This window comes from Euphorbia lathyris, chromosome 8 (assembly GCF_963576675.1).
Source record: "Euphorbia lathyris chromosome 8, ddEupLath1.1, whole genome shotgun sequence".
NCBI classification, from domain to species: domain Eukaryota; kingdom Viridiplantae; phylum Streptophyta; class Magnoliopsida; order Malpighiales; family Euphorbiaceae; genus Euphorbia; species Euphorbia lathyris.
In genome coordinates, this window is record NC_088917.1 from 28,944,222 (window position 1) to 28,955,708 (window position 11,487).

Consider the following 11,487-nt stretch of genomic DNA (forward strand, 5'->3'; position numbering starts at 1 on the left):
GTTTTTCTCCATATTTACGTTTTCTGCTTTTTCCTGTTTTTCGCTTTTAATATATATTAAATATTTGAATAGTTGATTGTAATAATTAATTTTTTGAAATAAACAAGAAATTACACTTGAGGATAATGTTGTGATTTGAGCTACAAACCTAGCTATTACTTTTTTTTTATCACATTTCATCAACCAAACATGGAAATAGATATTCCTAAGGAATACTTCTTCTGTTCCTATAAAATACTTATTCTATTTCATTATATTATATTCCACGAACCAAACATCACCTAAGAATCTCTCTCATCTTTACTATTGAGGATCCTCTCTCCATTCCTAGTTCATTTCTTAATGATAATTTATATTTGATGAGTCTTTCTCCTTGCATTATTGTAAATATAACAATACATAATAATTTGGGATAAGGTACCAAAATAGGCCTAAGGTTTTTAGGGAAGTACCAATTTAGGCTCAACGTTCAAAATAGCACCAATATAGGCTTAACGTTTACAACATAATATCAATTTAGGTTTAACGTTTATAATATAGCATCAATTTAGGCCTCACGTACAAAATAGCACCAATATAGGTTTAACGTCTACAAAATAATATGAATTTAAGCTTAACATTTTATAAAATAGATACAATTTAAGCTAAACATCATAATTAAAATTTATATTATTTCCCTATTAACTTTATATGTTATCTTTTTATTTAGTTCTATATTTTTATTTATTATAATACAATTAATTAGTATTCTTGCCCATTAAAATCTTATATTTATTTTTTTATAAATGATTCCATGACGTTTAGCTTAAATTCATATTATTTTTTAGACGTTAAGCCTATATTGGTGCTATTTTGTACGTGAGGCCTAAATTGATGCTATATTGTAAACATTAAGCCTAAATTGATATTATGTTGTAAACGTTATGCCTATATTGATGCTATTTTGAACGTTGAGCCTAAATTGGTACTTCCCAAAAACCTTAGGTCTATTTTGGTACCTTATCCCTAATAAATTTAATGAACTTTTTTAAATAAGGAGTGAGTATGCATAGTATTGTTAGAAATGACATGTATCTTAATATTCTTAAATGACTAAGAGTCAATTGTTTATATTATTTTTAGAAATTAAACTAAAAGTCTTATGGAGATGCCTTTACATTGCAGTTCCCTCAACAAGCACGAGCTTAAAACTTAATTGAGTGTGTACATTTCACTCAATTTGTAGTAGAAAGAAGAGTAAGACCTTGTTTGATAAATGAAAAAAACACTTAAATTAATATATTCAACACTTAAATTAAATAAGTGTGTTTGATAACCACTTTTTATTAACCACTTAAATTATTGAATTAAGTTGAAATGCACTTAAAAAGGTCAAAAATTTTGACTTAAAATTACCACTTAACAAATTACTTTTAAACAAACTGACTATTATGCCTACTGTTATGAACAGAATAGGATTCATATATATTAAATAAAATAAAATGGTTTTTGGGTATTGTAATTCTTTAAATATTAATGATGGAAGAAAGCTATTAAAACTCATACAAGAAAAAAGGAAACAATAATGTATCATAATGTATTGAATAGTATGCATTTTCACTTATCAAGATTGAAACTAGAAAATGGACGAAAGGTTTATTGTATTTTTTCCCTTAGAATAATGGAATAATATGAAAGGATAAAACTGTCCAATTTATTATTTTATATTTTTTCATATTATAGTTATCAAACAATTTGAGAGTTTAATACTTTCAGCCTTTATAATATTCAGCACTTAATTTTTCAACATTTAATTTTCAGTTTTATCAAACAGCACCTAAGACTAGTTAAAATGTAAATGCTACCTCTTACAAAATAAACTTAATATCCTAATTTATAAATCTAGGGCTTAAAAAAGTTTTTTAGATGTTAGTGTAGATTACTATTTTTTAGGGTTAATTTCAAATAAATACCTTATAGTCTCACGTTTTTACAGATTGATACTTGTATTTTTTTTTTGTAACAAACCGAACGTCGTGGTTTGCAAAATTTCTATTTTTTTGTTGACTTTGCCAAATTTTACCAATATTGAAATGAAAATTTTCAAAAATTAAATGATATTTTAAGCAACTTTAATTCTTCAACCTTTTGGGTTTGACGTCATTTAGGTGTTGTTTTGTTATGAGAGAGAAAGTTAATATTTAGAGAGAGAAAACTCAAAAAATGATAATTTTGAAAAGTAAAATGTGAAATATGATACTAAACAATTTTAATCATTGAAAATTTTTATTTTAGAATTGTTATCAGTCAAATTTGATAAAATCAATAAAAAATGAAAATTTTACAAATCATAATATTTGATTTGTAACAAAAAAAAAATTACAAATACTGATTTGTAAAAATATAAATCCACTGGACATTTATTTGAAATTAACCCTATTTATTTTTTAAAGCTGGAGGGTAATGTTGTAATTTGACCTATTAATTTGACTATACACTATAGCACAAGTTGTTGAGGAGAGGTCCATGGACCTCCCCTACTTAATTATTGGGTCATCGGCTCGAAGCATCCATGATCCATCCTCCAACCACCGGGTCCAATTTCTATTTCTTCCTTTCATCTTTTATCCCCTAAATTTTTGGAGATTTTAGGTTAATGCCAAAAACAGTCTTATCATTCCAAAAATACCCAATAGACATATCTTGTATTATGTTAAATTTGGTCTTTTCATACCTCTACATTATTTTGGTCTATGATTCACTATTACATCATTCTAAAACTTCTTAATGTAATTCTATTAGGATATACATAAATAAATAAATAAGACAAAAGTAAATAATGTTCTTGTACTAAACTTGCATTGAAGTTACTGTAGCATTTCTTAATTATTGAAGACAAATAATTAGACCTATTAATATTTCAGAATACCACAAAATTCAACCAATTTCACTTTCTTATTTTCCCTTGTATAAAATTCTAGTCACTTTCATAGGTTATATATTGTTTTTTTTTGGTTTTGGTTAGGTTTCACTCAAATTTAGTCACATATATGTATCCAAAAAGCATGGAAACCATACCGTTATTATTTCAAAATATTATGTATACCCAAAAAATATAGATATCGTGGAGTTGTTCAAATATGATCATATTAAATATTGGAATTAATTTTTCAGAATAGTTGCAACAAAAATCAATCAATTTCATATACTTTCAGCTAATTGCATACACTTTAATTCACTTTTGCATGATATATTATTTATTTTTTGTGGGAAAATTATAAAACTGGGATATTCATTTACATATTTAAATCAATTACCCAACGCATTACATATCTAGACTATTTATTTGTGACTTTTCCAAAATACCCTTTATATATATATATATATATATATATATATATATATATATATATATATATATATATATAACAAATTAGAAATTTCTTACTCCCTCTTCGTTTATTTCTTCGTTTACGAACTTGTCACTCCGTTTTTAATTGTCGACGCATATATACGTAAAATCGTTTTTCTTGCAAACTTGGCACTATGTTTTTTAGTATTTTGTACGTTTTTCCCATGATAATACTTCCCGCATATCATTTTACTTCGCATTTTTCGCAAACTGCGAAGAGAAATACTACTTCGCAGAATGAGTTGGTTTCGCAGTTTCGCAATCTGCGAAACAAATTAATGTGCTGAAGTATTTTCCTTCGTGGTTTTGCTTAGGCTTCGTAATTTGCAAAAAAATACGAAGTTAGTATATTTTTGTTATTTGCCTAAAATATACACAAGTAAACAAAATGTATAGCAAAATGATATAAAAAAACATAACATTATCAAAATTTACAACAAGATTGCAAAAATAATTCAACAATAATCATTGTCGCTCGGAATACAACTAAACCCTAAACCTTTATATAATCAAATGACATCAAAGCAAAACATTATTAAAATTTACAACAAGATTGCAACAATATTTCAAACCGTAAACCATGTACCTCCCTGGTGATTAGTTCTTGGATCACTAAGTACACGAGGCTCATTGAAGGAAGTTTGAAGCTGATTAGTGAATGTACCAGGGGTATGCCTTGTCATGAGTGCCATTGTACTACAGTAAACCCTAAACCCTAAGACAAAAAAGACAACATTTGCTCTCTAGTTAATTTGATATTCACTTTCTTCATCACATCTCAATCACCCCTCACTGTGCTTGATGCCTTTGTATTCAAGCTAAACAGATACTTGAATTTGATGCATTTGTATTCAACCTTCACAAAAATTAAGTCATTTTAGAGAAATAATGAAAGAAACGCTTCACAGAAAGTGGAACTGTGAAGTCTGCAAAGAGAAATACAGTCTGACAAATGATGATTTTGCTTCGCATTGTGCGAAATAGCGAAGTCTGCGAAGTTATTTTCTGGAGAAAATACTACTTCAGTGGATAAGTTTGCTTCGCATGTTTCGCAAAATGTGAAGCAAACTCATTATGCGAAGTCATTTCTCTAGAAAGAGAGGAAGATGAACACGAAAATACAGTAGATACTTACCTTCTTTTCGCCTTTTTCTATTGAAATCGCCATTAAACATATGATAAACGCAGAATAACATCGAAGAACGATGCATTCGATTCGCATAAGAAGAAAGAAACAAAAGGAGGAAGAAGAAACAGGAAGATGAAGAACTATGTCTTCGATTCGCACAAGAACAGAGAAACAAAGAGAGAAAAAAGAGACAGGATGATGAAAAAATGGCTTCGATTCGCATAATAAAAAGAAAGGAAGAGAGGAAGATGAAACGATAAAAAGGAAGAGAGGAAGATGAAAGAATTGTGGCATGTTAGGGAAGTCAGAAATAAATAGTCTAGATATATAATGTGCTGGGTAATTGAGCTAAATATGTAAATGGGCCTCCTATTGAATCCAATTTTGTAAATTTTTTTTTTTTCTTTTTGCTAGTTTTGGTTGGATTTCACTCAATGTCATTCACATATAATATTATGTGTTCCCTACCATGGAGTAATATTTCAAAATATTATGTGCACTTAATATTTAACTAATGGACTCCATATTGCATATTGATGCATTTCTTGTTCTCTTACCATTGCAATTACATTTAAACATGTTTTGATGTAGTTTCATATCAATTTAACCTCATATTAAATTGTTTTAAATTGAATTAAATTGGATTAACTAACCGAAATTGGTTGAAACAAGCATAAAAATGCGGTTGCAATTGAAAATTATGAAACTAATCCAACCTATTCTAAAATATTAACTTTAAAATTGTATAAAATTGTATTTAAATATATTTAAAAACAGTTCACACAAATTTCACTCAATTAATTAACTTCGGCTTAAATGAGTTTAAATTGGCTATAAGCTCTTGAATAACAATGACTAACCATCACAACTTTGAACTATGAGTGAGTACGGTTCTGTACAATTCGATGATTTGAAAATCTCTAAAATTGTCAACAGTACAATTCAGTTCGATCCTAAAGAAAAAGTCAACGATTCAATCCAATTCTGAATCTCCGAGATCCACGCTCAGCCCTACATTTAATATGTCTTCATACCAAGATACTAGTTTGTATATTAGTCAATATTTCCTTATTTGTGAATTTACTCGTTTTGATATTTTAAAACAATCTGATAATTTTCAAGTTTTGTTCTCAATTCTTTGTCCACCATCACCATATGATTTCATCTTATCCATTTCACTATTTGACCCTGAATGAAGGAAATATTTGTAGAATTATTAGCAATTTCAGAAGCATTTTCTTCCAACAGATTTTGAATCAATTCTTCAACACTTCACCTTGATTCAAAATCACACACTTCAAGCAAGCTTCTAAGAAAACAATATCTTTGACTTGATAGAGCTTTGATGAAGTTATCCGCAACTTGAACATCAGTTGAACAAAACTTCAAAATATTTCCTTTTTGGCTACCAACTCCTTAATGAAGTGATATCTCAGCTCAATGTGCTTTGTACTGTTATAAAATGTTGGATTATTTGTCACTGCAATGGCTGAAATACTATCACAATAAAGTGTAGTACCATGTTGTTTTTTTTATGAAAATCACATAACATTCTTCTGAGCCAAAGACACTAACAAGCTGCTGTAGTCAGGACCGATCCTGAGGTTTTAGAGGCCCAGGGGCGAGTTACCAATTGGGACCCTAATAAATAAGTACAAGTAAAAGTCAATTGTATAAAAGAATATTACTTTAAATGACATTTTTTTGTTACATTTAACAAACAATCTAATAAAAACATTTCATATGAAAAAAACATTTTATATTTCTTTAAGTACCCAACTTCTTATATAAAATGATGCCTATGAGCATTTCTAAATACAAAAATTTCAAATTTAATAGATTATGAAATAGTTCTAATAGATTTTATGCTCTTCAGGACACAAAATATAATAACAGAAAATTAAAAAACCAAATTTGAAAATCATATCACTTAATGGACTTTAGCAGCTAAGTTCTTGAAATTGGAAGATTTTGATGCGTTTCTCCCAAATTGCATCTGAAGACCAAGTAAATCAGAATCTGATAAAGTTTTACAAAGACGGGAGAGATAAATTATAAATTTTGTTAGGATTAATGGGTGAGAGAGATAATGATGGAAACACTATGGGATAAATTAGGGAATTGATGTCAACGTTTTTATTAAGAAATTTGGAAAGAATGTAATGTTCTTTAATCAAATATAATTTCCTTTTGAATTTAATCTAATGTCAATATTTTTAATTTGGAAAGAATCTTATGACAATGTTTTTAATCAAAGTATATTTTTTTTTTGAATTTAATCAAATATAGTTTAAAAGCCTATAATAATATCATACATTACTATTATTGGGCCTCTTTCATCCATGGGCCCTGGGTAGGCGCCCCTCATGCCCATGCTCAGGGACATGCCTAGCTGTAGTGGTTGCAACATACTCAGTTTCTGCTGTCGACAAGGTTTAGGGATGTAAATGGGGCGGCGAATACCCGTACCCATCGGGGCCCCGTCCCGTTTGTTAACATGGACGGGGATGGGGACCAATATGGTCCCCGTAGGCGGGTACGGGGTGGGGCCGGGAAATGATATCCCCGCCCCATGGGGATCCTCATACCCGTGAAGACCCGCCAGGAATCCCCGATTAATCCCCGTTTATAACTGAACTGCAAAAATATTTACTTAAAATGTAAATATGGAGGATCAAACCTCTGACCAATTGAAACACCATTAAACATCTTTACCACCGGAACACATTCTACTTTTTGTTAACCATTCACTAATTATGTAAAATATATTATAAGCTTGAAATATTAGAATTTTCACACAATTCATAAAATAAGATTCACAGATTGTTACGCAACGCAAGCCTCCACTCTCCATTCTTCTCTGCTTCCTTTCTATTCTAGGGTTCTATATCTCACACTTAACTTTGTCACCGCCACCACGTCGCACATGGCCTATCCTCCACCTCGCACCACCACGTCGCGCACCGCCATCTCCACCTTGCACCGCCACCTCGCACACGATGTCGGAAACAGGGAGCGGCTTCGCTTCTCCTACTCGCTGTCTCCACTCCAGCGCCACCTCCACCTCCTCCACCTCTCGATCTCGACCTCCTCCACCGCCTCCTCCACCTCTTCGTTTCTCCTACTCGGGTAAGTTTTCTAAACTCTGAAGGACCTTTTGCGAGCCTTTGGTTTTATTGCTAGCAATGCATTATTCTTACTCACAGAGACATCTTCGAATTCCAAATATTTTGCTTTTACTGATGATGAGTTTAAATTGTATAGTGTTGTCCTAGATTGTGTTTCTCTTGTATTTTTATATCATGGTGGCTTGTCAAATGAAAATTTGGACTCTGTGGATTTCGATAATCAATGCAATTCTTAAGCTTGTAACCAATTTTTTTGATGAGAAGCTTGGAAATGCTGGTACTTTTGCAGACAAAATGGATTTCGTGATTTTGTAGACAAACTTGTTGAGCCACTATTGTGCTTGTTGGGTTTCTTGCATCTTCATTCTAATGACAGCAATACTGCTTGGACGGGAAGCGACTATAGTTTCAGGAGGTTTTGTTGACTGTAGTTTGCCTTCAGTTATAGATGATTTGTATTTGGTGGTATTGATGATTTGTATTTGAAATTTTATATTTGAAGTTCTAAACTCTTAAGTTTTTTAAATTCTATTCATCTAAATATTAGGGGTTATAGATGATTTGTATTTGGTGTTTGTTGCCTTTAGTGAGGCACTCATCAATGAGTTTAAATCTCATTTATTTGGAGAGAAAGAAATAAAACGTTGATAAGTTGGGAGGAAGGAGATGTAATTCTTTTGTATTAAATGGATATCATGCATTTAAACTTAATAGTAAGAACTTAATTGGTGTTTCAAAATGCATCGACTCCAATGCTTTCATTTAGTTTTACCCACTTTCACTAATAAATAAGTAATGTTCTGTATGTCTTTTGTATAGTAAATAACTGATGAATGTTTATTTTAGTTTTACCCACTTCCACTAATAATTAATTAATTGATTATTAGAGTAAACTGTTTTATGTGTAAAGTTAAGATAACATTTCATTTGAAAATTAATTGATTATTATAGTAAACTGTTTTATTTGTAAAAGTTAAGATAACGTTTCTATTACTCGTTTTTTGTAGGTGTTAATCAGTTGATGACGTTAGTCAGCAGTTATTAGACAAGTTTTCCCATAATCAAGATATTGATAAATCCATGGAGCAAAATGTACATTTGAGTGTGACACAAACAACGGCATCTTCAAAACCAACAACAGAATCTTCAAAACCAACAACATCTTCAAAACCACCAGAATCATCTGATGCAACGGAGCCAGAAGTAAAGTTGGGATCCAAAAGAGCTTGTACATCAATTGTATAGAATGATTTCGATACTGAAACCATTGATGGCAAAGTCAAAGCAATATGTCATCATTGTGAGAAGAAACTTGGAGGATCATCAAATGACGGGACAAAATATTTGCATGAACATCTCAAAAGGTGTCCACGAAAAAAGTCAAAAGATATCAAACAAGCAATTTTGAAAGTTGGCACAGAAAGTGGTGGCAAAACAATGCTCGAGAGCGGAATTGCCTTTGATCAAGAGGTTTCTAGAATTAAGTTGGCTAAATTAATTATCATGAATGAGCTACCATTCATGGTAACTGAATATGAGCCATTTAGAGACTTTGTAAGTTCTCTTCAACCATGCTTCAAGATGCCATCTCGAACTACAGCTAAATCTGATGTCATGAAGTTGTATGTGTTTAAGAAATCCAAAATGATGAAGTTATTTGAGAGTAATACCAGTAGAGTTGCCATTACAACTGATTTGTGGACTGGCAATCAAAAGAAAGGTTACATAGTTGTTACAACATATTATGTTGATGATTCATGGAGTTTACAGAGCCAAATTATCAGGTAAATTTATATTATGAAACATGTTATTGTTTAATATTTTTAGATTGTCGATATTAAGTTTGCTTATTATTTACTTGATTAGGTTTGCTTATGAAACATGTTTATTGTTTAATATTTTTAGATTGTCGATATTAAGTTTGCTTATTATTACCGAAACCTTAATGGATTGGAATCTTGATAACAAATTGTCTACATTGACAGTAGATAATTGTACTATAAATGATTCATTGATAAAGTTGGTCTTAGATAACTTATCAAAGAAACATTTGTTGTTGAAGGGGTCATTGTTGCATATGCGGTGTTGTGCTCATATTCTAAATTTGATTGTGAAAGATGGGTTGAAACATATTAATGAATGCATTGAAAAAATTCGTAATTCTGTTGTTTATTGGAATGGTGGACCTAAAAGAGTTGAGAAATTTGAAGAAGTTTTGCGTCAATTGAAAATTCATTTGACTAAAAAGTTAGCCATAGATTGTAGCACTAGATGGAATTCTATATATTTGATGCTTAGGTCTGTTCTTCCATATAGAGATGCATTTGAGCGTTTGCAATTTAAAGATCCTCAATATAAGAGTCTCCCGTCAGAGGAAGAGTGGGATATTGCCCAGGAAATGTGTAAGAAATTACACTTGTTTTATGTTGTCACTGAAATATTTTCTGGGACAAACTATCCAACTACCAATTTGTTTTTTCCTAAGATATGTGACATTAAAGTAGCGCTTAATGGATGGATGACTTGTGGTGTTGTGTATTTTGAGGTTATGGCTTCCAAAATGTTGCTATTAGTTGTTTCTTAGAACACCAATTAATTGCACACGATCCAAGTCCAAACATATTTCCAGTCACTATCTGTAAACCCAAGCAATCTAAAATTGGATACATGAGTGTACCAAATTCCAAAATTAATTGTGCCCATAATATACATTAGAATTCTCTTTGCTACTCCATAATGTATCTTTGATAGATTGCTCATGAATTTTGACACAGCACCAATAGAAAAAGAAATGCAAGGTCTTGTTTGAGTTAAATATATCAACCCACCAACCAAACTTCTAAATTGACTATGATTTACTGTTTACTCTCCATTTTCTTGTTTCAATTTTTCATTCTTATTCATTGGGGTAGCTACCATGTTGAACTTATTCAATAAATCAATTCATATTTCTTCTGTGAAACGAACACTCTGGATTCATCTTGTTGTATCTCCAACCTAATAAGAAAATAATACAACAGTCCTAGGTATGTCATTTCTAATGTGCTCCTCATGGTAGACTTTTCCTCCACAAGCTTTGAACTTGACCCCGTGTAGATTATATCTACATATAAAATCAAATTCAAGATGTTGAGAACGAGTTTGTGTAAGAATTGAGGGCAAAAACAGGACGTAAGGGATCTGAAATGTAAAAATAAAATTCTTGGGCAAAAACTATAAAAACTGGATAGATTGTGTAAAACAATTTGAGGTCCAAAGAAGGGCTTATAAAACGAGTTTTCGAACATGGAATAAGGCAAAACAAAAGGCTAAAATCAAATTCAAGACGTTAAGAATGAGTGCACATAAGAATTGAGGACAGAAACTGAGTGTAAGGGGTCAGAAACATAAAAAGAATTTGTTGGGAACAATGTACAAAAATGGGCAAAAAATGATTTTAATGGACTTTAAGCTATAAGAATATGCACTTTTGAACTCGGGATTGATAATCAAACAATTAAGAACTTGAAAAACGAGTTGTTAAAGGGTAAATTGAGACTAAAAATGAGTTTTTGAAGTGAATTTAGAGCCGAGAACTTAGGAAAACAATAGAAAAAAAAATTCTAGAGTAATTTTGGCACAGTTTTGGTGGTTTTGTTTGGACTTAGAAATGATGTTTTGGCTCTTATTTATAGACTTTTTTAGAATATGGTAGTTGTACATGTTGCCACTCTTTGATTTACTCCCTTATTCTCATTACTTGAATTCATCCCACTCTTCCTAATTTCACTCTCATTTTTTGCCATTTCATTCAACTATTCCTTGATTCTTGACTTAGGCTCTGTTCTTTATCGCTGAAA